Below are 27776 nucleotides of genomic sequence, written 5' to 3'. Positions count from 1 at the left end.
GGGGGGGGGTTGTGGGATGGGAGGGGAACGAGCTGAGCGGAGAGGGCTGTAAATTTACTTGATAGCAGCAGATCTGACGCTGTTTTGTGGTAAATCTGCAGCCAATCCTGATTCCATTTTGTGGGTAAATCTGCAGCCAATCCTGATGACATTTTGTGTGTATATCTGCAGCCAATCCTGATTTCATTTTGTGTGTGTATCTGCAGCCAATCCTGATTCAATTTTGTGTGTATATCTGCAGCCAATCCTGATTATGTTTTGTGGGTAAATCTGCACTTCTGCAGCCAATCTGATTGCATTTTGTGTGTATATCTGCAGCCAATCCTGATTGCGTTTTGTGGGTAAATCTGCAGCCAATCCTGATTATGTTTTGTGGGTAAATCTGCGCTTCTGCAGCCAATCTGATTGCATTTTGTGTGTATATCTGCAGCCAATCCTGATGACATTTTGTGTGTATATCTGCAGCCAATCCTGATGACATTTTGTGTGTATATCTGCAGCCAATCCTGATGACATTTTGTGTGTATATCTGCAGCCAATCCTGATGACATTTTGTGTGTATATCTGCAGCCAATTCTGATGACATTTTGTGTGTATATCTGCAGCCAATCCTGATTCTATTTTGTGTGTATATCTGCAGCCAATCCTGATGACATTTTGTGTGTATATCTGCAGCCAATCCTGATTACGTTTTGTGAGTAAATCTGCAGCCAATCCTGATTACGTTTTGTGGGTAAATCTGCAGCCCATCCTTACATTTTGTGGGTAAATCTGCAGCCAATCCGGATTACGTTTTGTGGGTAAATCTGCAGCCAATCCTGATTACATTTTGTGGGTAAATCTGCAGCCAATCCTGATTACGTTTTGTGGGTAAATCTGCAGCCAATCTGATTGTATTTTGTGTGTATTCTGCAGCCAATCCTGATTGCGTTTTATGGGTAAATCTGCAGCCAATCCTGATTCCATTTTGTGTGTGTATCTGCAGCCAATCCTGATTCCATTTTGTGTGTGTATCTGCAGCCAATCCTGATTCCATTTTGTGTGTATATCTGCAGCCAATCCTGATTATGTTTTGTGGGTAAATCTGCACTTCTGCAGCCAATCTGATTGCATTTTGTGTGTATATCTGCAGCCAATCCTGATTGCGTTTTGTGGGTAAATCTGCAGCCAATCTGATTGCATTTTGTGGGGAAACTGCTGCTAGATTCCCCCCCCCCCCGGGGGGGGGGGATGGGGGGGGTAATTGGTCTTCCGTCCCTCCACCATGTGGCCTGGACAAAAACCGGCCCTCCATGCCCGCGAAGTTGGACAGCACTGCCCTAAAAGACTGGCAGCTGTAATTGCAGCAAAAGGTGGTTCTACAAAGTATTGACTCAGGGGCCGAATAATTACGCACACCCCACTTTGCACTTATTGATTTGTAAAAAATATTTGGAATCATGTATGATTTTTGTTCCACTTCTCACGTGTACACCACTTTGTATTGGTCTTTCACATGGAATTCTAATAAAATTGATTCATGTTTGTGGCAGTAATGTGACAAAATGTGGAAAACTTCAAGGGGGCCGAATACTTTTGCAAGCCACTATATATCAATACAACTATATATAAAATCATAGCAGGGACATAATAACTATAATATGAACCCAAAACTGTATTACTGTACATCATGGACCATTAGGTTTACTATGTTGCTTCAAGCTGTTCGAGCTGTTAGACCTATTAGCTAGCTGGTCAGCACGGTGGTTAGCGCTCTCGCCTTGCAGCGCTGGGTCCCTGGTTCAAATCCCAGCCAGGTCAACATCTGCAAGGAGTTTGTATGCTCTCCCCATGTGAGTTTTCTCCAGAGATTCTGGTTTCCTCCCACATCCCAAAAACATACAGATAAGTTAATTGGCTTCTCCCTAAATTGGTCACAGACGATGTTACATACATGCACCAAAGGGTACATACTGTACATAAACATATGACTATGGTAGGGATTAGATTGCGAGCCTCTCTGAAGGGACAGTTAGTGACAAGACAATATATACTCTGTACAGCACTGTGTAATATGTCGGCACTACATAAATACTTAAATAAATAAATAAGCCATATGATATAATACAATAAATAGTGCTGTACAGTCAAAGGTTAGATCTGAGTATTGTCAGAATGTGCTGCATGAGGAGCAGGCCTGGATTTACTTCACAGGAGCCTATAGGCACAGATGTCCTGGCACCCTAGACTCCACCTCCATAAACCTACAAAACCCCACCAAACTGCACTGCAAGTGTGTTGGCTGGCCCAGCTATCACTACTCCCTTACCTCCCTTGCCCGTCATAGGTGGCTACAGGTGCCCCTTACTATTAGGTAGTCAGAAGTACCCTCAATATTAGCTACCTAGAGGTGCTCCCAAGTATTAGGTAGCTGGAGGAACCTCAGTATTAAGTAGCTAGAGGTGCCCCTACATGAAGGAAGATCACGTCAGTGGAATGCAGAGAGCGTGAGTAACCTCTCATTTACACTTTCATCAGGACTCTGCATAGAGTAGGAGGATGGGAGGAGCCCAGGGAGGGGAGTGAGCCGCCTTTCCATCATCAGACGCCTGTAGGCACATGCCTACAGTGCCTTATGGTAAATCCGGACCTGATGAGGAGATTGGGGATAGGAGACTGGGGGTGGGAACTGTGCTAGACCAATAACATGGATGGGGTTAACATCTGTATGAGGATTATAACTATATTTTGTTGGGGGTGGTTATTACTCCTAATGTTCTTGTGGGTGTTGTATTAACTCAAAACTTGGTCATACATTTTGCCTTTAAAAAAAATATTAGCTGGGATTTGAATTTGTTTTACTGATTATTTTTTACTAGGGACTTAAGAAATACCTTTATTCTATAAAAGTAGAAGTATGAATGTTCAAACTAGCATTTCTTAAAATATAGCTCCTATAAAATCACCTACATATCAATTTCGTTTGGTCATTTTGGCACAAGTTGAGCCAAATGACACTGCTGAAGGTGAAATTCTGGGCGGCGTTAATTATTATTCAATACAATTTAAATGTATTGACTCAATTCATGGAGCATTTTCAAACGTTTATCAAACACTTTATCAAATACTTTATCAAACGTTTGATAATTTACCTCATGGGTAAAATCTCATTTTAAATTCACTAAGGTGTTATATATTTATCGAATGTTTTACCGATAAAAGGTTCAACAAATATATAACACCTTAGTGAGATTTTACCCATGAGGTAAATTATCAAACGTTTGATAAAGTGTTTGATAAACGTTTGATAATGCTCCGTGAATTGAGGCCATACTCCTGGCATACGTGAGTACCGGCAACTGCCGGTCTGGTGTGAATTGCTGGACATTTATTGGGGTGTGCACTAAATGTGCACGTAATGAGATGGCGTGATAGAGGCTTGTCATGCAGTTATTGCGCAATTGTGACTGTTTAAAGGAGCATATACACTACTTCCAAGACGGCAGTCCCGATTTTATAAACAAGGATCACCTTTAAAGAGGGCCCTGAAGAAAACACTAATCCTAATTGATGTAGGACTTAATGGAGTGCACTCCTATTAGTTAGTAAGGGCAGATCTGAATAGGGGAACACAGCACTTTTGTTTTATGGAATGGGTATAGGGCTCATATACGGTACGATTTTGTAATTAATAAAGTATAATCCTTTTAACTCATTGGCTCCCTATGTATTTCTAAGTTAATTATTATTCCCCCTGCAAGTTGTAGCAATTCAATGGGGGAATTGTTGATTAAGGCTACGCGGTCTGTGCATTATGGCTACAGAGGCGCCAATTAAGGTGCTAGGAGGCGGGTGTCATGCACCAAGAAGCCCAGCCTTGTATAAAATCCCATCTCTGTGCAGTAAGTTAATTCTCTTTATGTACATGCTACATAACATACAAATAACCCAGCCCTGCAAATGAAACATCTCAGGCATTGCTGAATACGCAGCAGACCAGTACAGCTCTGTGAACTTAATGAGCTGATACTGTCATCACAATTAGCAAATTGAACAAACGTAAGAAATTCATTAGCGGCATTTTCCTGACAGCGTACCTGTAAACATCTTGTTGTGCAATCAGCCGTTAAGCCAAGATAGTTTGTTGTGTACAACATAGTTAGCACTTCTCGTATCCATACGTAATGCTCTGGAATACAGACTTTTTTTTTACTTTCTTTTTTATTAAATTTTTAGAAAAGAACATCATAGAAAAATATATACATATTTATATGTTACATATTATAATAAACCGCCACCCTACGCCTTTTAGTTTTCGTTATTTTCATGATCGAAATCGCGGCCGCTATCTTGGTTTCCTTATTCAGCATTGTATTATGCAGGGCGGCACTTTCCCCAGTGTCGGCAGCTCCATTCAGTGCAATGCAATGAAATACAAGGAACCCAGGGGGATATAATTACAAACATCATTTTACAACATCCAAAAACAGTCACGGGGCTTTATATGAACAAATAGTCCTTTAATTCCTCTCAGTATGGGTTTTCTTCCATATACAAGACAGACATGCGGGTTAAATTCGGATTCCCAAATCGCACAAAGGTTGCCTGACACGTGTTTCACGGCACAAGGCCGCTTCCTCAGAGGCACTCAGTATACATATACATCTGTTAAAAACATAATATAAATTTGTACAAAAAGTTACATACCAATCAAGATTTATGCGTATATCAGGATACAGCGGCCAGTGTAATCAAAAAGATCTTACCAGTAATGGACCCTCAAACATAAGTCCGCAATCTAAAGAATTTTTCAAAGATAGTACCAATAAGTATAAACCGCACTCAAACAGTTCAATAGTCAGATAAGTCCCACCACACCATAGCTATAGATCGTGCTGTGATCAAAATCAGACCCCTATGTGCACAAATGCACCCCCATATAAACATACATGCACACACATCTCCAAGTGATAGATACATGCAAAGGGATCCAGTATAACTCCCCAGATCAGTGTGGGCATCCGAAGCCCAGTGTAACAGTAAAAGTGAAAATTATTAAACCCATAAAGTGACAATATAGGGGCAATATATAGTTAGCCTCACACCATAGTAGTGGTAATTCCTCTCGATATGATTTATTAAAGTGCAGTGCACAAATTCTAGATATGATATGTAGATCAGCATCATATATGGGGGGCTGCATGGACTAGAGAATAGTCCCCAAACCCCCCCATACGTATAGCATCATATACCACATATACATATACAAACATATGCAAGTGTTATAAGGGAAAAGTAATCCCAAGTAGACCCCAGTGGGATTAGTGAAAGGTATAGTCTCCATCCCGTGTATTAAGAGGTCTCTGCCATAGACATACCTGTCAAAGGACTAGTGTATATATTCAGCGGCGATATCATGGACGCCAGCATGCATCCATGAGTAGTGAAAGATACAATAGTGCTGAACCCGTGACTTCATAAACCCGTGCCAACCAATCCAAAGAGTGGAGGGGAGGAGCAAGAGGGAAGCGTATCATAAGGAAGGCGAAATCTCGCCTCGCTGGAACGCACGCCAGCTGCCTGGAACGCAGGACGGCGAATCCCGGAAGCGCGTCACAGTCCGCCGGAGATGACACTCCCATCCCGGAAAGGGTCCATGTCGCACACTCCTCACTCCCCCCGCTCAGCCCACACACTCACACAGTGAGCAGTGCCATCTAGTGGTGGATAAAAAGTATGCAGGATAGAGAACCTGCATACAAATATACATATATGTGCAGTACGTGGTAAATACCTAAAAAAACTATATGGCAATAAAAAATGATAAAACATGACCAAGGCCATGCTAATACGGAGGTGATAGGTATAACCTGCCACAGATTATTCATTATGCGTACATGTGTGAGAGGAACACACACATACATATATACCAAAGAACAGAGCCCTGTCCCTGTCACACGCATAATCTTTACAATAACAAGATCAGTCAATATCCCATATGTTACAGAAACATCTTATAACTAATAGAGTCATTAAGGCCTGGTTTTTCTTCTGCTGCAAGTTTCCAAATCCATCTGGCCTCCAGTTGGTACAATCTCCTATCTATGTCACTCCCCCTGAGATTGGGGTGAATCCTATCTAATATAGCAAATCTGATATATCTTTTATTTCCCCCATGGGCTTCTATGAGGTGCGTAGCAATTGCTGATTTCTCACCTTTCTTCCCAGAATCATAATGGTGCTCATATATCCTATCCTTAAGTTCTCTTTTGGTCTTGCCAATGTAGAATGCATTACATTCACATATAGCTATATAGATCACTGCAGGAGTGCTACAATTACCATAATGTCGAAGTCTAACGGTAGTTTTTCTAGCCTTAATCTCCACATTTTGCCCCCTATATATATACTGACAGTATGGGCACCCTCCACATCCATACGTACCTCTCGTCTTGCATGGTTCACCACGAGTCATTCCTTGATAATGGCTATTCATAATCTGGGCACCTATGGTTTTTGATCTTCTATATACTATACGGGGGTATCTGGGGACTGCCTTACTCAGAATTTTATCCTGTTTCAGCACAGGCCAGAATTTGTTCAAGGCCTGCTTTATAATCTGATGTTCCCCACAATATGTCGTAATCAAAGCCAAGGAGTAGTCCTCCCCAGTATCTCTCCGATCTTTTTTATCCTTTTTACCATACAGGAGTGTCCTCCTATCCTGTCCCATAGCTCTATGATAGGCCCTTTTAAGACTTTTTTTTTTGAATAGCCCCTCCTAAGGAGTCTAGATTGTAATAATTTAGCCTCTTTTTGAAAACTCATCATATCTGTACAATTTCTCCTCACTCTCAAATATTGCGAGTAGGGGATGCTGTTAATGGTATTAATAGGGTGTGCACTATCGGCTCTTAGAATCGAGTTGGTAGCAGTGGGTTTTCGATAAAGCGTAGTGGCCAGGGTCCCATTCTCTTGTTTAAGGATTTTAAGGTCCAATAATTCTAATTCCGTTAGACTAAATGTATAGGTAAATTTCAAATTCCATTCATTGGTATTTAGCCAATTAACAAACTCATGCAGTTCCTGTTCCGTACCCTCCCATACGAGGAATATATCGTCCAAAAACCTATGCCATGTTGAAATGAGGTGCATAAAGTCATATCCATCTTCCGAGAAGATCTCCTCCTCCCATCCCCCCAGGTACAGGTTGGCATACGACGGGGCACAGGTCGTCCCCATCGCCGCACCCTGCACCTGGAGGTAATGGGCTCCCCCAAACACGAATGCGTTATGGGTCAACAGGAAATATAGCAGTTCCACTATTAATGCATTTAATTCCCTGAGTTCTGCGCCCATCTTGTCTAAGAATCTCTGAGTGATCAGGATACCCCTATCATGCGGTATGCTACTATAGAGTGCTTCTACGTCCAAAGATACCAGCAAGCAATTATTAGGTACATGTATTTCATCCAGGACGGTAAGTAAATGGGAGCTATCTCTAATATATGATGGTAAACTTAGGACATGGGGCATCAGATGGACATCAATAAATTTACTCACATTTTCTGTAAGAGAGCCATGACCCGCCACAATCGGGCGGCCTGGTGGGTCGCAAACAGATTTGTGCACTTTGGGTGTACAGTAGAACGTAGGGGTACATGGGTGATCAACTGTAAGGAACTGTAGTACTCTATCATTAATCAGACCCTCCGATTTTGCTCTAACTAGGATATCATCCAGGTCCTTCTTATACTGTACCATCACATCGCCATTGATCTTACGATAGTTGTCTCTATTCCGGAGTAGTTTCATGCATATTTTTTCATAGTGGTCATTACTCATCACCACTAAATTACCCCCTTTATCTGATGGCTTTATGGTGAGGTGCTTCATATTCTTTATTTCTTTAAGTGCCTTACTTTCAGATATATCTAAATTAGGCAGGACCTTTACTTTTTTTGAGGACTTAATGATCTCCTCCATAACGATTTTTACAAACAGGTTAATACTGGAGCAGTTCTGCATGTTAGGGAAGTATCTGGATCTCATTTTAAGTTTTGAGTAATCAATATTCGCCAAATGGTCATGAGGTAAATTTTCATTTAGGAGCTCCTCAAGGTCAATGTAGGCCTGTATATCGATAGCGTCCCATTCTGCCGGGTATTCTGTCCCATTTCCCCCGCCCAATGTGGCCCTTAGATATATTTTCCGTAAAAATAGCTGTAAATCAATCATCACTGAAAAATAATCGATTTTGTTAGTTGGACAGAAATTTAACCCTCTCTTAAGGATATTCATTTGCGTAGGAGAGAACTCTTGCTTAGTCAGATTTATTATTTGCATTTCATCATTAACATCTGTATCAACAGTATCACCAATTCTGTCAGTAGGTACATTATTTACATTAATTTGGGATAGAAATGTTCCATCATGACCTTCTTGATGGGTTGTATGCCTACTCTCATCTCTTCTGATTCCAAAAAAGCATTCCCAGCTTCCTTATATACCTGATCTCTCTCTACCCTGTCCATATCCTTTCTTTTGTATGGTCGAGATTTTACATATCTATATTCTGATCCGTAAGACCTATGGCTGGATGCGCTAGATCTACTGCTGGCTATGGACGTATCAGGATGCTGTGTCTGGTGGGTAGGTCTGTTAGGTGTACTCCTATTGGGTTTCTGCATCCTAGGCATACGTGTTTGTTTCCATCTGTAATGCTATCCCTCGATGGAATGCTGTTCTATCCCTATTAAGTTTGTGTTCCTTCTTACTGACAATTTCTTGGTTCAATTTTTCTATGAATTCTTTGATCTCCTTATCCTTCTGTAGGAAGATGGGGTCTTCCTTAAATCCTTGCAGCTTACTTCCCAAGGCCCCGATTTCTATAGTGACTTCCTTAAGTCTACTTTCATAAACGTTTTTCATCATTGTCATCATATTGGCGGAGTCCTGTTTAAATTCAGGGCTTAGGTCTACATCATTAGGGAAAATTTGTACTCTCATCCCAAATCGATTATTTTTCAGTGATGATTGATTTACAGCTATTTTTACGGAAAATATATCTAAGGGCCACATTGGGCGGGGGAAATGGGACAGAATACCCGGCAGAATGGGACGCTATCGATATACAGGCCTACATTGACCTTGAGGAGCTCCTAAATGAAAATTTACCTCATGACCATTTGGCGAATATTGATTACTCAAAACTTAAAATGAGATCCAGATACTTCCCTAACATGCAGAACTGCTCCAGTATTAACCTGTTTGTAAAAATCGTTATGGAGGAGATCATTAAGTCCTCAAAAAAAGTAAAGGTCCTGCCTAATTTAGATATATCTGAAAGTAAGGCACTAAAAGAAATAAAGAATATGAAGCACCTCACCATAAAGCCATCAGATAAAGGGGGTAATTTAGTGGTGATGAGTAATGACCACTATGAAAAAATATGCATGAAACTACTCCGGAATAGAGACAACTATCGTAAGATCAATGGCGATGTGATGGTACAGTATAAGAAGGACCTGGATGATATCCTAGTTAGAGCAAAATCGGAGGGTCTGATTAATGATAGAGTACTACAGTTCCTTACAGTTGATCACCCATGTACCCCTACGTTCTATTGTACACCCAAAGTGCACAAATCTGTTTGCGACCCACCAGGCCGCCCGATTGTGGCGGGTCATGGCTCTCTTACAGAAAATGTGAGTAAATTTATTGATGTCCATCTGATGCCCCATGTCCTAAGTTTACCATCATATATTAGAGATAGCTCCCATTTACTTACCGTCCTGGATGAAATACATGTACCTAATAATTGCTTGCTGGTATCTTTGGACGTAGAAGCACTCTATAGTAGCATACCGCATGATAGGGGTATCCTGATCACTCAGAGATTCTTAGACAAGATGGGCGCAGAACATAGGGAATTAAATGCATTAATAGTGGAACTGCTATATTTCCTGTTGACCCATAACGCATTCGTGTTTGGGGGAGCCCATTACCTCCAGGTGCAGGGTGCGGCGATGGGGACGACCTGTGCCCCGTCGTATGCCAACCTGTACCTGGGGGGATGGGAGGAGGAGATCTTCTCGGAAGATGGATATGACTTTATGCACCTCATTTCAACATGGCATAGGTTTTTGGACGATATATTCCTCGTATGGGAGGGTACGGAACAGGAACTGCATGAGTTTGTTAATTGGCTAAATACCAATGAATGGAATTTGAAATGTACCTATACATTTAGTCTAACGGAATTAGAATTTTTGGACCTTAAAATCCTTAAACAAGAGAATGGGACCCTGGCCACTACGCTTTATCGAAAACCCACTGCTACCAACTCGATTCTAAGAGCCGATAGTGCACACCCTATTAATACCATTAACAGCATCCCCTACTCGCAATATTTGAGAGTGAGGAGAAATTGTACAGATATGATGAGTTTTCAAAAAGAGGCTAAATTATTACAATCTAGACTCCTTAGGAGGGGCTATTCAAAAAAAAAAGTCTTAAAAGGGCCTATCATAGAGCTATGGGACAGGATAGGAGGACACTCCTGTATGGTAAAAAGGATAAAAAAGATCGGAGAGATACTGGGGAGGACTACTCCTTGGCTTTGATTATGACATATTGTGGGGAACATCAGATTATAAAGCAGGCCTTGAACAAATTCTGGCCTGTGCTGAAACAGGATAAAATTCTGAGTAAGGCAGTCCCCAGATACCCCCGTATAGTATATAGAAGATCAAAAACCATAGGTGCCCAGATTATGAATAGCCATTATCAAGGAATGACTCGTGGTGAACCATGCAAGACGAGAGGTACGTATGGATGTGGAGGGTGCCCATACTGTCAGTATATATATAGGGGGCAAAATGTGGAGATTAAGGCTAGAAAAACTACCGTTAGACTTCGACATTATGGTAATTGTAGCACTCCTGCAGTGATCTATATAGCTATATGTGAATGTAATGCATTCTACATTGGCAAGACCAAAACAGAACTTAAGGATAGGATATATGAGCACCATTATGATTCTGGGAAGAAAGGTGATAAATCAGCAATTGCTAAGCACCTCATAGAAGCCCATGGGGGAAATAAAAGATATATCAGATTTGCTATATTAGATAGGATTCACCCCAATCTCAGGGGGAGTGACATAGATAGGAGATTGTACCAACTGGAGGCCAGATGGATTTGGAAACTTGCAGCAGAAGAAAAACCAGGCCTTAAAGAGAACCCGAGGTGTGTTTAAAGAATGTTATCTGCATACAGAGGCTGGATCTGCCTATACAGCCCAGCTTCTGTTGCTATCCCAAACCCCACTAAGGTCCCCCTGCACTCTGCAATCCCTCATAAATCACAGCCATGCTGTGAGGCTGTGTTTACATCTGTAGTGTCAGTCTTAGCTGCTCCCCCGCCTCCTGCATAGCTCCGGTCCCTGCCCCCCTCCTTTCCCTCCAATCAGCAGGGAGGGAAGGGATGCAGGCGGGGACTGGAGTTCTGCAGGAGGCGGGAGAGCAGCAGACTGACACTATAGAGATAAACACAGCCAGCTCTGACAAGCTGTTTGTCAGCAGCATGGCTGTGATTTATGAGGAATTGCAGAGTGCAGGGGGACCTTAGGGGGGTTTGGGATAGCAACAGAGGCTGGGCTGTATAGGCAGATCCAGCCTCTGTATGCAGATAATATTCTTCAAACCCACCTCGGGTTCTCTTTAATGACTCTATTAGTTATAAGATGTTTCTGTAACATATGGGATATTGACTGATCTTGTTATTGTAAAGATTATGCGTGTGACAGGGACAGGGCTCTGTTCTTTGGTATATATGTATGTGTGTGTTCCTCTCACACATGTACGCATAATGAATAATCTGTGGCAGGTTATACCTATCACCTCCGTATTAGCATGGCCTTGGTCATGTTTTATCATTTTTTATTGCCATATAGTTTTTTTAGGTATTTACCACGTACTGCACATATATGTATATTTGTATGCAGGTTCTCTATCCTGCATACTTTTTATCCACCACTAGATGGCACTGGGGCTCACTGTGTGAGTGTGTGGGCTGAGCGGGGGGAGTGAGGAGTGTGCGACATGGACCCTTTCCGGGATGGGAGTGTCATCTCCGGCGGACTGTGACGTGCTTCCGGGATTCGCCGTCCTGCGTTCCAGGCAGCTGGCGTGCGTTCCAGCGAGGCGAGATTTCGCCTTCCTTATGATACGCTTCCCTCTTGCTCCTCCCCTCCACTCTTTGGATTGGTTGGCACGGGTTTATGAAGTCACGGGTTCAGCACTATTGTATCTTTCACTACTCATGGATGCATGCTGGCGTCCATGATATCGCCGCTGAATATATACACTAGTCCTTTGACAGGTATGTCTATGGCAGAGACCTCTTAAAACACGGGATGGAGACTATACCTTTCACTAATCCCACTGGGGTCTACTTGGGATTACTTTTCCCTTATAACACTTGCATATGTTTGTATATGTATATGTGGTATATGATGCTATACGTATGGGGGGGTTTGGGGACTATTCTCTAGTCCATGCGGCCCCCCATATATGATGCTGATCTACATATCATATCTAGAATTTGTGCACTGCACTTTAATAAATCATATCGAGAGGAATTACCACTACTATGGTGTGAGGCTAACTATATATTGCCCCTATATTGTCACTTTATGGGTTTAATAATTTTCACTTTTACTGTTACACTGGGCTTCGGATGCCCACACTGATCTGGGGAGTTATACTGGATCCCTTTGCATGTATCTATCACTTGGAGATGTGTGTGCATGTATGTTTATATGGGGGTGCATTTGTGCACATAGGGGTCTGATTTTGATCACAGCACGATCTATAGCTATGGTGTGGTGGGACTTATCTGACTATTGAACTGTTTGAGTGCGGTTTATACTTATTGGTACTATCTTTGAAAAATTCTTTAGATTGCGGACTTATGTTTGAGGGTCCATTACTGGTAAGATCTTTTTGATTACACTGGCCGCTGTATCCTGATATACGCATAAATCTTGATTGGTATGTAACTTTTTGTACAAATTTATATTATGTTTTTAACAGATGTATATGTATACTGAGTGCCTCTGAGGAAGCGGCCTTGTGCCGTGAAACACGTGTCAGGCAACCTTTGTGCGATTTGGGAATCCGAATTTAACCCGCATGTCTGTCTTGTATATGGAAGAAAACCCATACTGAGAGGAATTAAAGGACTATTTGTTCATATAAAGCCCCGTGACTGTTTTTGGATGTTGTAAAATTTCGACTTGGGGTGGAACAACACTATTTGGTTTTTACTAGTATTTGTATTGCTATTACAAACATCATGCCGGTAGGTGTGAGGATATAATTAATTAGTTATGGGTAGGCTTAAAGACATACCCACAGGCACTGCTCAGAGTCCCTTTAAGATAAAATATTTATATAATACCAGGTTGGCCTATAGAGAAGCGGGCAGTCCAAGGCATCCAGATCTGATCATACTCATAAAGGTTGGATTTCAACATGTATGATATTCGTTCCATATACAGACATATTAAAGAGGAGCTGTCGGTCATACTATCTCAGAAAAAAACGCATATATAAGTAGATAAATACTCTACTTACATAACATATGTACAGCTCTGTCTATGTTTTGATTTTAGTGATTTTTCTAAAGTAAAAAAAAAGAGAAAATCCTTCTTAGAATTCTCCATTTTAACTGACCCTGATGCCAATCCTGATGCCATTTCCTCCCTTACTCTCCTCTGCCTGATTGTGTATGCATTGCCCACCCTCCTCCCAGTCTTCAGGCACTCCCAGGCACTCTGCAACAGAATGTGCATTGTCTCAGCATGAGAAATATTGGCCTATCAAGAAAAGTAATAGTGATTTTAACTTTTGGATTGCCTGGTTAGCATCCTTATTACTTGTTTACCAGATAAAAATAAAGAATTGATTTTTTATTTTATGCACAAGAGTTACACTTTAAAGACCTCAGCTCAAAATATAATGATGAGATAAACTGTATCTATAGTCCTACTCCTAAGTAGGCGTTTCCTAGAATCCCACCGTTTTTTTAGGTTTAAAAGCTAAAAATGTAAATTTTATTGTCTCAGCTGAATGACAGTATTTTAATGTTCCACAGCTACAATCTTGAACTATTTTTTTTATCTATTCCCTGAACTCAGAAGTGTTTTTTCTACATGCAAGAGCTTTATGGAAGGTAATTAGTTTTAGAGAGAGTTACACTACAGTGTACTCAGGCCATAGAGAAAGTGTAATTTGCATACCTAAATTGTTAACCATTACAGTGAGAAAAAAGAAGCATAGCCTAGTTCTATGTAGGCTTGAACTGTACATTCACATGTTTATATAATCACGTCAGTTCAAGTTTCCTGTACAGTGGATTGAATATTTACTGAGGAGGTGTGCATGTGACTATAATTGTATGGTCACTGTTTCTATAACCTTTAACAATCCTTACGGGAGCAGACAGGAAGAGAAAAGGAGCAGGAGGCAAGGTAATGGAAAGCAAAAGGAATAAGTAAAGAAGGGGAAAGGAGGGGAAAATGGAAGGAAAACAGAATAGGACAAAGGCTAGATGTGTAACTGTACTTTGTCTAGATACAGAGCCAGACAGAATCCCATCCAGCCAGCTCTTATGATCCAAGTCAAATACAGGAATTACATTGTCATGCAAACAACACATTTTATGGGTCTGTGACACAGGCTTTCATACCAGTGTGAGAGTATAGCCAAACCGACACAACACGTGATGAAGTGGGCCACACCCACAAAACACAATATAGTTGCTAATGAGTTTATTTGACTTACATCATTTTTGAGAAATAAGTGCACTATTTACAGTATATTCTGGCGTATAAGACTACTTTTTAACCCTTGAAAATCTTTTGAATAGTCAGGGGTCGTCTTATATGCCAGATGTCATTGATGCCGGGTGATACGCCCTATCCTGTTACCAACTCTCAGATCTCGCTAGTGAGGACTGTAGTGAAGTGGAGCAGGCGCACATGTGCGAGATCTGAGAGGCAGAGAAAAAGGTAAATAGGATACAAGGGTGGGCCAGACAGGTGAAAGAGGCATGTTTTATGGGCACAGCGCGATATATTATTCCATACCGCTCTGATAAATGGGTACACCAAGAGAGCTAAACAATCCACTTAGGGAGAGGGAAAGTTGACCAATCCAACCAGTTTATCGTCTATATACTGGGTACCACATACAGTACAGCACCAGTATCTGTTGATACATAGCACCAGTATATGATTTTTTTTTATTTGGTGTGCTTAGGAAGAGGGGTAGTCTTATACGGCGAGTATATCCCAAACTCCATATTTTAACTGGAAAAGTTGGGGGTCGTCTTATACACCCAGTCGTCTCTTATTTAAAATATTGTTACATGGACAACTACCCAATTTCAAGTGGACACAGAAGGTGCCTGTATCTATCTATCTATCTATCTATCTACCTACCTACCTACCTACCTATCTACAGTGGGATGCAAAAGTTTGGGCAACCTTGTTAAGCGTCATAATTTTCCTGTATAAATCGTTGGTTGTTACGATAAAAAATATCAGTTAAATATATCATATAAAAGACACACTCAGTGATATTTGAGAAGTGAAATGAAGTTTATTGGATTTACAGAAAGTGTGCAATAATTGTTTAAATAAAATTAGGCAGATGCATACATTTGGGCACTGTTGTCATTTTATTGATTTCAAAACCTTTAGAACTAATTATTGGAACTTAAATTAGCTTGTTAAGTTCAGTGACCCCTGACCCACATACACAGGTGAATCCAATTATGAGAAAGAGTATTTAAGGGGGTCCGTTGTAAGTGTCCCTCCTCTTTTAATCTTTTTCTGAAGAGTAGGGTCTCAAATCAACTCTCAAATTGACCTGAAGGCAAAGATTGTTCACCATCATGGTTTAGGGAAAGGATACAGAAAGCAGTCTCAGAGATTTCAGCTGTCTATTTTCACAGTTAGTAACATACCGAGGAAATGGAAGACCACAGGCTCAGTCAGTAGCAATTGCGCTCCTCCACTTATGCACATGGGACTAAAGATGGTGTGATCAGGCAGTGATCAGTTTCTGAGGATCTCTGAACTGGTAGACCGTTTTGGGTGTTTTTTTGTTTTGTTTAGTTTTCCAACAACTACAACTTTATTTATAACTTTTTTTTTTTTTACAAAACTTTTATTTGTGTGTAACAAATTTAAAACAGCCTTCTATGAATATAAAAACTGCCTTAACTACCTGAACTAATGTTTTAATAATGTCATTACAAAAATTAGCAGCACGAACTCATTAAACTCATTAATTCGCAGTCTCACCTCCTGTTAAATGATGTCACATAAGCACTGCATTCAGATCATGTCACAGAGTAGTGAGCGAGACAGATTAAAATAATAGAACTTTTACAGAAAGGGAGAAGGAAGAGTGTAAAATGGGAACTGTCACATCTTAAAGAGAACTAATTAGTCCTGAGGCCTGCACTGTCAGAATGGTTCTACAGCAGTGAGCAGATGTTACGCTTGGAGGTGTAATCTCCACAGTCAGCATACAACACATAAGCCGACGTGAAGGAGGTACACACACCAGCACAAGGGATCAGGATATCCCCAGTCCAGTGGAGGAGAGGACCGACTCCAATAGGAGATTGTGGCGCACAGAGCCGGTGCAGATCCGAACAGCCACAAACAACACTTTCGTAATAACGTCTCAGCGCAAAGTAGCGCTGAGCGCATAAACCAGGACTGAGGAGATCAGAATAAGTAGACAGAATGAACGCTTGCTAGCTAGCGGCTACTTAGCGACAGCAAGCGTCCAAAACCAGACAGACTGGAATGAGGCAGCCAATGCGTTGCGGCGATGGCGTGCCTCACAAAGACAGGACAGGATAGTCAGAAAATAGCAGGATCGAGACAGATGAACGTAACACAGATAAATATACAATAAGTATGTTTTCCTAGCGTATTACAATTACAGCCATCAATGAAACTCTTTGTAAGGTCTGACTAACATATGTATATATCGGCAATGAACCGATATATGACACAAGCAGGAACGCTGACTAGGACTGGAGTAATACAGGGAACAGGACTCAGAAGGATTCGCTATCTCTTCGCAGAGATGAACGCAATCCACAAACAGAACCAGGAACAGGATAACTGGCTCAGCACGGGTGTTCACGGTAAGCGCAAACTACCAAAACGTGCTGGAAAACTGACTAACTGAACACAGGAAATAAACAGTTCGTGTACGTATATATCAGCGACACTGATATATTAACGTAACACGAATACAAGGAAAATAACAAAATGCGCAAGTATGCGTATATATTGGCGATGAACCAATATATGACACAAGACAAGCAAGTAGCAACTTCTAGAACAAGAGCAGAACTAGGAGGACTCGCTGACCCCTTCGCAGGAGTCAGCGCAGTCCACACGGACCAGGAACGAGGTGGGGCACGAGCAGAGTAACAGATACAATCTGAGACTATGATAGCCCATGAGGCATTGCAGGAAGCAGTTCTTTATACTGAGGTCATCCAATGGGAGCAGACCTGCAGATTCCCACACAAGTGAATGGTAATTAATCACAGGCTGATAGCAGGAAAAGGCAGACAATGATATGCAGCCTGCAGGAAAGGGACCACCCCTCCACTGCAGCAGACAATGTTTGTTTACACAAAAGCATATTAAACTGTCATTAACTTCAGAGCGACTGCAGATGGAATCAGCAACTAGTTTAAGTGCAAACCAAACTATGCAAGCAAATGCATGTAATGACATTAGAACTGCTTGGTTTGCAATACCACTGCAGTCAGCAGTAAACGCTGCAGAAGCGATCATAACAGTACCCCCTCCCTTAAACGCGGCCTCTGGACGCCTATGAAAACTGACATATTTCTCCTGAACCACCCAAACCAAAAAATCAGAAGTGGGAAATCCAGCAAACTGATCTGACTGAAAATTCATGAAGGTCGGATCCGTCCGACAAAACCAAATTCCCGAATCAGTCTCACCAAAACTAGACCAATTGGAACCAGAACCTACCGAACCATGCCCGTCAGCACTACAAGCCTCAGTGTGACACCCATCAGAACCCCGACTTCCAGAAAACAACCCCAAGAAACTCTCTGAGCGATACCCACCGCCTTCCCGGGACTGTCCAAAAACGCCAAAGCCTTTGCAATGCCCACCGGAACTGTCCCCACCAACACAAAACCCACCGTTGAACCAGTCCAAGGTACCAGGACAAGTTTCCTCAGAGATCTCCCAGAACACTTGGAAGCTCCAAAGAGATCCCCACAGGTCAGAACGCCCCTTAGGCTCACATGGAGAACCATCAAGAACCCCTATGGAACCCAGGGCAACTCTAGCGTCAGGGTCACAAGGACAAACATCAAGATCAGGGTTTTTAGGGACCAGAACCATCTCCGGGCATGCAGGCCAACCGGCAACATCAGAACATGTCTCCACTAGGGAAGCGTGTGAGCACGCCAACACAGACACACTTGGGCACTCTGGCATACGAAGCACATCTGGGCACACCGGCACAAGAGAGACTTCTGGGCATGTCAAGGAACTGCAAACCTCAAAGTCAGTCAAGGTAGGACCGAAACCAGGACTGGGCAAAAAAAATTCATCATGACTAGACTTCACAGTTACTGGATTCTCACTAAAAAATGCAGGATCAGACTTAGATGTCTCTGATTCCAGCAAAGTTATTAACAAATCATGTTCAGGGGCATTTACAAAACAGGACAAATCTTCTGATGTATGCACCGAACTAGACAGGGTTTCCATAACTTCTTCTGGACTAGACAGAGACTCATCAAATACACTGGATTGGAGCTCATGAAGGGCTGCAAAACAAGTCAGTAGTGCAGCAATCCCCACTGAACTAGGCAAAACTGAGTAACTCACTGGACAGGAAGGGGACTCAGGAACTTCTGCCACACCGGCCAGAGAACCAGAATTTTCCAGGATACAGGGCTGGGTTTCAGAAACACTCATTAACCCGGACTGAAATTCTGAGATTTCTATTATTTTTTCCAGCGAGTCAGAATTATCCATGTTACAGGACAAGACTTTTGAAACATTCAGAGGACAGGGCTGGAGTTCCTCGGCTGTTACAACACTGGAGAGGGACTCAACAACATTGGTTAAATCAGACTGTGTACAGGGCAAGGTATCTAACACACTTGCTGACGAGGACAATATTTCAATGGCTTCTGCTTCGCTGGGCAGAAATTCATCAAGTTTTATTAGAGCAGACTGTAATTCTAAAACAGCTGCTAGACAAGTGAATATTACTGCAGCACCAACTGAGGTAAGCAGTGCCTCAGACTGTTCTGCTAGAGGGTTTAAAGTATCCAAAGTACTGGGTGAAGCATAAGACTCTGTGACTACAGCTTCACTGGACAGGATCACCGAACAGTCCACACTGCAGGGCAAAACCATGGGAACACCTGCTGGACAGCATAATGATTCTGTGACCTGAGTTTCATTGGAGAGATCTACTGCACAATTCATGGTACAGGGCAAGTTCACTGGAACATTTTCTGAACACGGTAATAATTCTGCGATTTCGGACTCACATAGCAGACGCTCTGAGTTATTCATGAAACTAGAGTGAGGTGTAGAAACAGGAAGATCAAAACACAATGTTTGCGCATCTAAATCACCATTCAATTGTGAAATTGGAAAATTCAGATGCTGGGGTTCTGAGATTTCTGGACAGGATTGCTGGGACTCAGAAACTGATGTAGTGCATCTATTGGCATCTGCTGGATCAGACAGGAGTTGAACTTTATTAACACAGGTAATTTCTGCAGAAGTGTTTGCAGGGACAGGCAAGATTTTTCTGGTGTCTGTTTCACTGAACAAAGACTCATGAGTACTGGCTAGGCTGGACTCGGAAGTCAGCAGGACCTCTGGGTCCTCTGCTGAGAAATTTGTGCAGGGCAAGATTAAGGAAGTATTAGTAATTTCTGTCTTACTGGGAAGTAACACTGAGTTATCCATGGTACAGGGTGGAATTACAGGAACTTCAATTTCACACAAAAGGAGCTCTGAATCACTCGCTGAATCAGCCAAAGGTGCTGAAGCAGGCGAGTCCTCAGGAACTGAGGAAGTGGAACAATCTCCACTTGACAGTGTGTCTTCCCTGGTATCAACTGATTGAATCGCATAAAAATCGTCCAGAATCATTCTCCACACATCGATCAATGGAGCCACAAAGTCATACCCACACACACCAGTTTTTATTAGGTTATAGGCAGACTTAATGCATGCATTCAATACTAATTCACTTTTTGCACTGTAAAACTGACAAAATGAACTTGCATCTTTCTTCCATTCATAGACCAGGGCTTCCATCTCTCCTTTCTCAAATGGAGGATCCCATGCATAATTAACAGCTGAGCATTCCGGCTGATCATAGTTTGCAAATGTGTTAGTGGCAGAAACATACATTGGGTTATTTAGCAGGTGATTGGCCGATTTCTTATTCCTAAGGATCTCCAATACCTGTAGCAAGTGTTGAACTGTAGTGTATGCAAATTTCCCTTGCTGCACGAATAAATTGATCTGTTCAATACTCTGTAATATATCTTCATAATCATATTCAGATAATTCATTTAAACAAGAACTTTTATTTTCCCTGGCTAGCAATGAAAGTTCATTAGTAGTTTCATAGGTCCATTTGACTCCCCTGAATGGTGACTGAATTTCATTATCTGCTACTGGCGGAGTCTCATTACAGATCTGATGCGCAGTCACCAAGGGCAACGACTCTGCTGATTGTAACGCTTTTCTTTTGGAGCGTTTACGTTTGGCTTTAGACCCTGCTGCCTTAGCAGAAGAAAAGTTATCAGAACAATTATCTGCTTGCTGATTATTTTTGTAGGCAGTAGAAGGAGCAGCTGATTGACAAGCTGCCAGGAGCTTATCAAAAGGGCTAGGCAAATCGGTTTTGCGCAGCCAGTTATGGATCACAAACGCTAGAAATTCCAGTGGTCTTTCTTTTAAATTAGTATGATCCAAGACATCGTAGGCCCACTGAAACAATCTTCCCTTAAATAAAACATAAACTAGCTGGGAGGCCCACGTTGAAACAGGAGTAGCCTGGAGCTCGGGATTGGCCAGGAACCTGGTACATTCAGAAAAAAACTCATTTTCTGTTTCAGAATTGAGCTTCTCAAATTTCTTAAAGGAACAGGAACCATAACAAACAGTGTCATTTTTGCTAGGAACCCCCCCCCCACAATGGGGATTGGTAATGGGGCTATCATAATGTTACGCTTGGAGGTGTAATCTCCACAGTCAGCATACAACACATAAGCCGACGTGAAGGAGGTACACACACCAGCACAAGGGATCAGGATATCCCCAGTCCAGTGGAGGAGAGGACCGACTCCAATAGGAGATTGTGGCGCACAGAGCCGGTGCAGATCCGAACAGCCACAAACAACACTTTCGTAATAACGTCTCAGCGCAAAGTAGCGCTGAGCGCATAAACCAGGACTGAGGAGATCAGAATAAGTAGACAGAATGAACGCTTGCTAGCTAGCGGCTACTTAGCGACAGCAAGCGTCCAAAACCAGACAGACTGGAATGAGGCAGCCAATGCGTTGCGGCGATGGCGTGCCTCACAAAGACAGGACAGGATAGTCAGAAAATAGCAGGATCGAGACAGATGAACGTAACACAGATAAATATACAATAAGTATGTTTTCCTAGCGTATTACAATTACAGCCATCAATGAAACTCTTTGTAAGGTCTGACTAACATATGTATATATCGGCAATGAACCGATATATGACACAAGCAGGAACGCTGACTAGGACTGGAGTAATACAGGGAACAGGACTCAGAAGGATTCGCTATCTCTTCGCAGAGATGAACGCAATCCACAAACAGAACCAGGAACAGGATAACTGGCTCAGCACGGGTGTTCACGGTAAGCGCAAACTACCAAAACGTGCTGGAAAACTGACTAACTGAACACAGGAAATAAACAGTTCGTGTACGTATATATCAGCGACACTGATATATTAACGTAACACGAATACAAGGAAAATAACAAAATGCGCAAGTATGCGTATATATTGGCGATGAACCAATATATGACACAAGACAAGCAAGTAGCAACTTCTAGAACAAGAGCAGAACTAGGAGGACTCGCTGACCCCTTCGCAGGAGTCAGCGCAGTCCACACGGACCAGGAACGAGGTGGGGCACGAGCAGAGTAACAGATACAATCTGAGACTATGATAGCCCATGAGGCATTGCAGGAAGCAGTTCTTTATACTGAGGTCATCCAATGGGAGCAGACCTGCAGATTCCCACACAAGTGAATGGTAATTAATCACAGGCTGATAGCAGGAAAAGGCAGACAATGATATGCAGCCTGCAGGAAAGGGACCACCCCTCCACTGCAGCAGACAATGTTTGTTTACACAAAAGCATATTAAACTGTCATTAACTTCAGAGCGACTGCAGATGGAATCAGCAACTAGTTTAAGTGCAAACCAAACTATGCAAGCAAATGCATGTAATGACATTAGAACTGCTTGGTTTGCAATACCACTGCAGTCAGCAGTAAACGCTGCAGAAGCGATCATAACAGCAGACATCCATTCAGGCTTCAGTGATTTACTGCTGTGGACTTAGCATGGCTGTTATATTTACATAATGTCATAATGTCTGACAGGTAGAAAGACGTGGGTGGGACTTTCAGCAACATGGCATGGCAGGCTTGCTCAGCACTGATCAGTGTCACCGATGTGGAAAGTGTCACCTGTGTAGCCAGCCAGCTGCCTGTATGAGTTTTACAGTTAGATTCAGAATTTATTTCGCCAAGTGAGGGGTCTGCGCCCAAATCCCCGAATCCTCTTCGAGGATGCAGTCATATGTAAACATTGTGAAATCATATATATACAGGATCTTCTCAAAAAATTAGCATATTGTGATAAAGTTCATTATTTTTTGTAATGTACTGATAAACATTAGACTTTCATATATTTTAGATTCAAATACACACAACTGAAGTAGTTCAAGCCTTTTATTGTTTTAATATTGATGATTTTGGCATACAGCTCATGAAAACCCAAAATTCCTATCTCAAAATATTAGCATATTTCATCCGACCAATAAAAGAAAAGTGTTTTTAACCACTTCACCACTGAGGGGTTTTACCCCCTGAGCACCAGAGCAATTTTCACCTTTCAGCGCTCCTTCCATTCATTCGTCTATAACTTTATCATTACTTATCGCAATGAAATGAACTATATCTTGTTTTTTCCGCCACCAATTAGGCTTTCTTTAGGTGGGACATTATGCCAAGAATTATTTTTTTCTAAATGTGTTTTAATGGGAAAATAGGAAAAATGTGGGGAAAAAAATAATTATTTTTCAGTTTTCGGCCATTATAGTTTTTAAATAATGCATGCTACTGTAATTAAAACCCATGAAATTTATTTGCCCTTTTGTCCCGGTTATAAAACCATTTAAATTATGTCCCTATCGCAATGTTTGGCGCCAATATTTTATTTGGAAATAAAGGTGCATTTTTTTCAGTTTTGCGTCCATCCCTAATTACAAGCCCATAGTTTATAAAGTAACAGTGTTATACCCTCTTGACATAAATATTTAAAAAGTTCAGTCCCTAAGGTAAATATTTATGTATTTTTTTTAATTGTAAATTTTTGAATTTTTTTTAATTACAAAAAAAAAAAATGGAGAGTGTGGGAGGTAATGAGTTAATTTTTTGTGTAAAAGTCATTTATTTGTATGTGAAAAATGTGTAGGGTGTAGTTTACTATTTGGCCACAAGATGGCCACAGTAACTTGTTGTTTTAATGCGACCTCCAAGCGTCCTTCCGGAAGCTTGGAGGAAGTATAAGGAGGCTGGACACGTGAGTTTTTTCTCACAATGATCGCGCTGCCCATAGGAGAGCAGCGGATCATTGTGGGGCTTAGATCAACGAACGGGAATGGATTTTCCCGTTCATTGATCTCCGGGCGAGCGGGCGGCGGTGTGTTTACTAGCGGCGGGCGGCGTGTTTACAGGCGGGAGCGGGGACAGCGTCGGGAACGCGGAAAGTACGGATTTCTCCGTCCCTGGGGGTTAAAGGATGGAAAAAGGGACGGAGAAATCCGTACGGGCGGGAGTAAAGTGGTTAAAATAAAAAAAGTCAACCTTCAAATAATTATGTTCAGTTATGCACTCAATACTTGGTTGGGAATCCTTTTGCAGTAATGACTGCTTCAATGCGGCGTGGCATGGAGGCAATCAGCCTGTGGCACTGCTCGGGTGTTATGGAGGCCCAGGATGCTTTGATAGCGGCCTTAAAGTCTAATGTTTATCAGTACATTACAAAAAATAATGAACTTTATCACAATATGCAAATTTTTTGAGAAGATCCTATATATATTTATATATATATATATATATATATATATATATATGTATAAATATATATATATATATATATATATATATATATATATATATTATTGAAGTGTCTCTGCGTCCGTGTGTGTCCCTGCTCATAACGAGCAGAGACACTGAGGGGGAGTGACGTGCGGCTTCAAGGGGCTGACGGGGCCTGTGCGTGACAGGTGCGCGCGTGCGCGGCGGGCGCACGCGCAGTAACATGCAGTGACATACCTAGAGCTCGTTTTTAAATGAGCTTAGGTTAGCTAGTTAGTGCATATTTAACATGCATGCTTTTCAAAGGAATAGCATGCATTTATTTGTATGCGTCATGGCAACATAAATTACTTTAAACAGAATTATGTGCATGACGCAGCAGCTCTTTTTCCGCACACAGAAACTCTCTTATGGTGCAAATGAGCCCATTAATCAACATCGGCAATATGTTCCTGGATGGCACAGCCTAAAAGTGATTTATTGACACTGGCTAATCTACACAGATGAAAAAAAAGCTCTGTTACTGAATGATTACATAAGTGTAGAAAACCATTGTGACTGAAGTGGGGTTTAAGCTATTATCTTTTCAAACTGTGAAACAGTGACACTGACCTCTGCCAGTGATTTGTAGACAAACATATTATTTAATGGTGGCTATGCACAGGCCAATACACTGGTCGATATGGCCATCAGATCCCTCATTATATGAGCAAAAAGGCATCTATCGGCTCTATTCCCTCCACACACTACACACAGATTTCAGCATGAAATCTTTGAAAACCTGTGCGTGTCTACCGGCTGAGTCCCCCCCCCCCCCCCCGCATCCTTGCCATGCGGTTCCCACCTTTCTGGCATGTGGTCCAAGTCTCTGCTTCTCCCCACCGGCTGCTTCCTTGCCAAATGGAAATGAAGAAGACGGAACAGCCGGCTGGGAAAAGCAGAGACAGGGACCTTGCGGTGGATAGGCGAGAGTAGCTTCATCGGTCATTAAATCGAACACTGCTAGAGACGCACTCCCGTTCCACCGCAGATTTACCAAAATTTTCAGTCTGGACTGATGGATCTAATTAAGCGATTTCAGCTGGAAATCACCTGATCAGTAGATCAATCAGGCCAAATGCTGCACCAGTTTCTCACCAGTTCGATCAGAGCCATTAAATTAACCGTATATATTGACAGGAGAGATCTTTCATGACCTCTCACTTTTTAAAACTAGTAGTAAAACAGAACTAATCATCTTTCCACCATCTCTGTCCACCTCTCTGCCTGAAACAACAATAAATGTTAATAACACCTCTACAACTTTAGTTCCTAAAGCACGTTGCTTAGGGGTTATATTTGAATTCCCTCTCTCTCTCACTAACAGTATTCCTCACATTCACACCCTAACCAGCTCCTGTCATATCCAACTCAAAAACATATCTCGCATCCAACCTTTTCTCACTCAGGACACAACTAAAATGTTAGTACATGCTCTTATCTCACTTGGACTATTGTAATATACTGCTTTGTGTAGTATCAACTAACCGTCTGGCACCGCTCTAAACTGGACTGAATTTGGCTGCTCATCTAAGGGCCCGTTTCCACTATCGCGGTTTCCGCCGCGATTCCGCAGAGTTTCCCCGCACATGAATCGCACGGGGAAACTCTGCCATAGGGGATAACGGCGCAGCGGCCGAATCGCTTGCGGGAGCGATTTGGCCGGAACCCCCCGCAGAATTTGTGGCGGAGGCTGCGAATCCCATAGCCGTGCATGGCACGGCTCATGGAATTCGCCTGCGATCCCGCCCACCCGCTTCAGTGCCGGCATGCGTCTGCGAGACGCACGCCGCACTAGTGGAAACGAGCCCTCATTCATCTGCCTTCTCGCTCTTCCTCTGCTGCTTTTCTCTGTCAAGCTCTTCATTGGCTGCCAATTAGCAAGAGGATTTATTTCAAACTCTTAACCCTAACCTAAAAAGCTCTCCACAATCTCTCACCCCTGTACATTTCCCCACTTGTTTCCAGATACCAACCCAACCGCAATCTCAGATCTGCACATGACATTCTTTTGTCCTCTAGAATCACCTCCTCGCATTCACATATATACAAGACTTTTTTGCGTGCTTCACCCTCCTTTGGAATGTCCTTCCACAACACATCTGACACTCTCCAACCTTTGAAATCTTTAAACGCTCCCTGAAAACTATTTTTTTCTGACAAGCATATACTCTAACTTAGCCCATTCCCACTTCAACCTCTGGCCAAGTTGTAAAAACAGACTGCCTATAAATATGAATCCTGTATGCTACCCCATCTCTTCTCTCCCCCCCCCCCCCCCCCCTCAATCCAATCCTTCAGATTTTAAACTTACAAGGGCAGTGCTCTCTCACCCTTTTGTGACTTGGAATCTCTTATTCATTTTGCATCTTGTAATCAGTTGTACATTTTATTCATTATGTATTTGTCACTATAATTACCAATTTTGTATTTTGTACCAGTGTCTATATTTGGTGTATACCATTACATTTATTATTATATACCCCATGTTTCTTTTTCTTACTTTGTACAGTGCCGTGGAATATGTTGGTGTTTTATAAATCAACAGTAATATTAAGTGTATGGCCTGCTTAAAGGGACACTTAAGTAAAAAAAAAAATGAGTTTTACTCACCTGGGGCTTCCAATAGCCCCCTGCAGCTGTCCGGTGTCCTTGCCGTCTCCCTCCGATCCTCCTGGCCCTGCTGGCGGCCACTTCCTGTTTCGGTGACAGGAGCTGACAGGCTGGGGACGCGAGTGATTCTTCGCGTTCCTGGCCACAATAGCGCCATCTATGCTGCTATAGCATATATCATATACCATATAGCAGCATAGAGGGTGCTAATGTGTCTGGGAACGCGAAGAATCACTCGTGTCCCCAGCCTGTCAGCTCCTGTCACCGAAACAGGAAGTGGCTGCCGGCGGGGCCAGGAGGATGGGAGGGAGACGGTGAGGGCAGCGGAGAGCTTCAGGGGGCTATTGGAAGCCCTAGGTGAGTAAAACTCATTGTTTTTGTTTGACTTAAGTGTCCCTTTAAGTGATCAACTTTATTAGGCGATCAACTTCAGTGTGGTTGATTGAAAGTCGATCGACTAGTGCCCCACTCTTTACAAGCAATATATCTTATGTGATTCATCTCCACTAATCGATCGGACCGATGTTGTGCCTCCATGCTCTGAATCCAAAAATCGATCATATGATACGTGAAAGTAGCCACTTTCTGTGCAATAGACTGATATCTTTCACCCTGCTTGTTCAACGAAGTTGGTCAATTTTACATGCTGTCAGTCA

General features: G+C 42.2%; 1 protein-coding gene across 6 annotated transcripts in view; it reads left to right on the top strand.

The window, feature by feature from the left end:
- SGSM2 (small G protein signaling modulator 2) overlaps positions 1 to 27776 on the top strand; it is a 470219-nt gene that overhangs the window by 297363 nt on the left and 145080 nt on the right. The gene's annotated exons all lie outside the window — the stretch shown is intronic.

The sequence above is a fragment of the Hyperolius riggenbachi genome, chromosome 2, assembly GCF_040937935.1.
Source record: "Hyperolius riggenbachi isolate aHypRig1 chromosome 2, aHypRig1.pri, whole genome shotgun sequence".
In the NCBI taxonomy this organism is placed as follows: domain Eukaryota; kingdom Metazoa; phylum Chordata; class Amphibia; order Anura; family Hyperoliidae; genus Hyperolius; species Hyperolius riggenbachi.
This window is presented reverse-complemented; position numbering and strand designations above follow the sequence as displayed.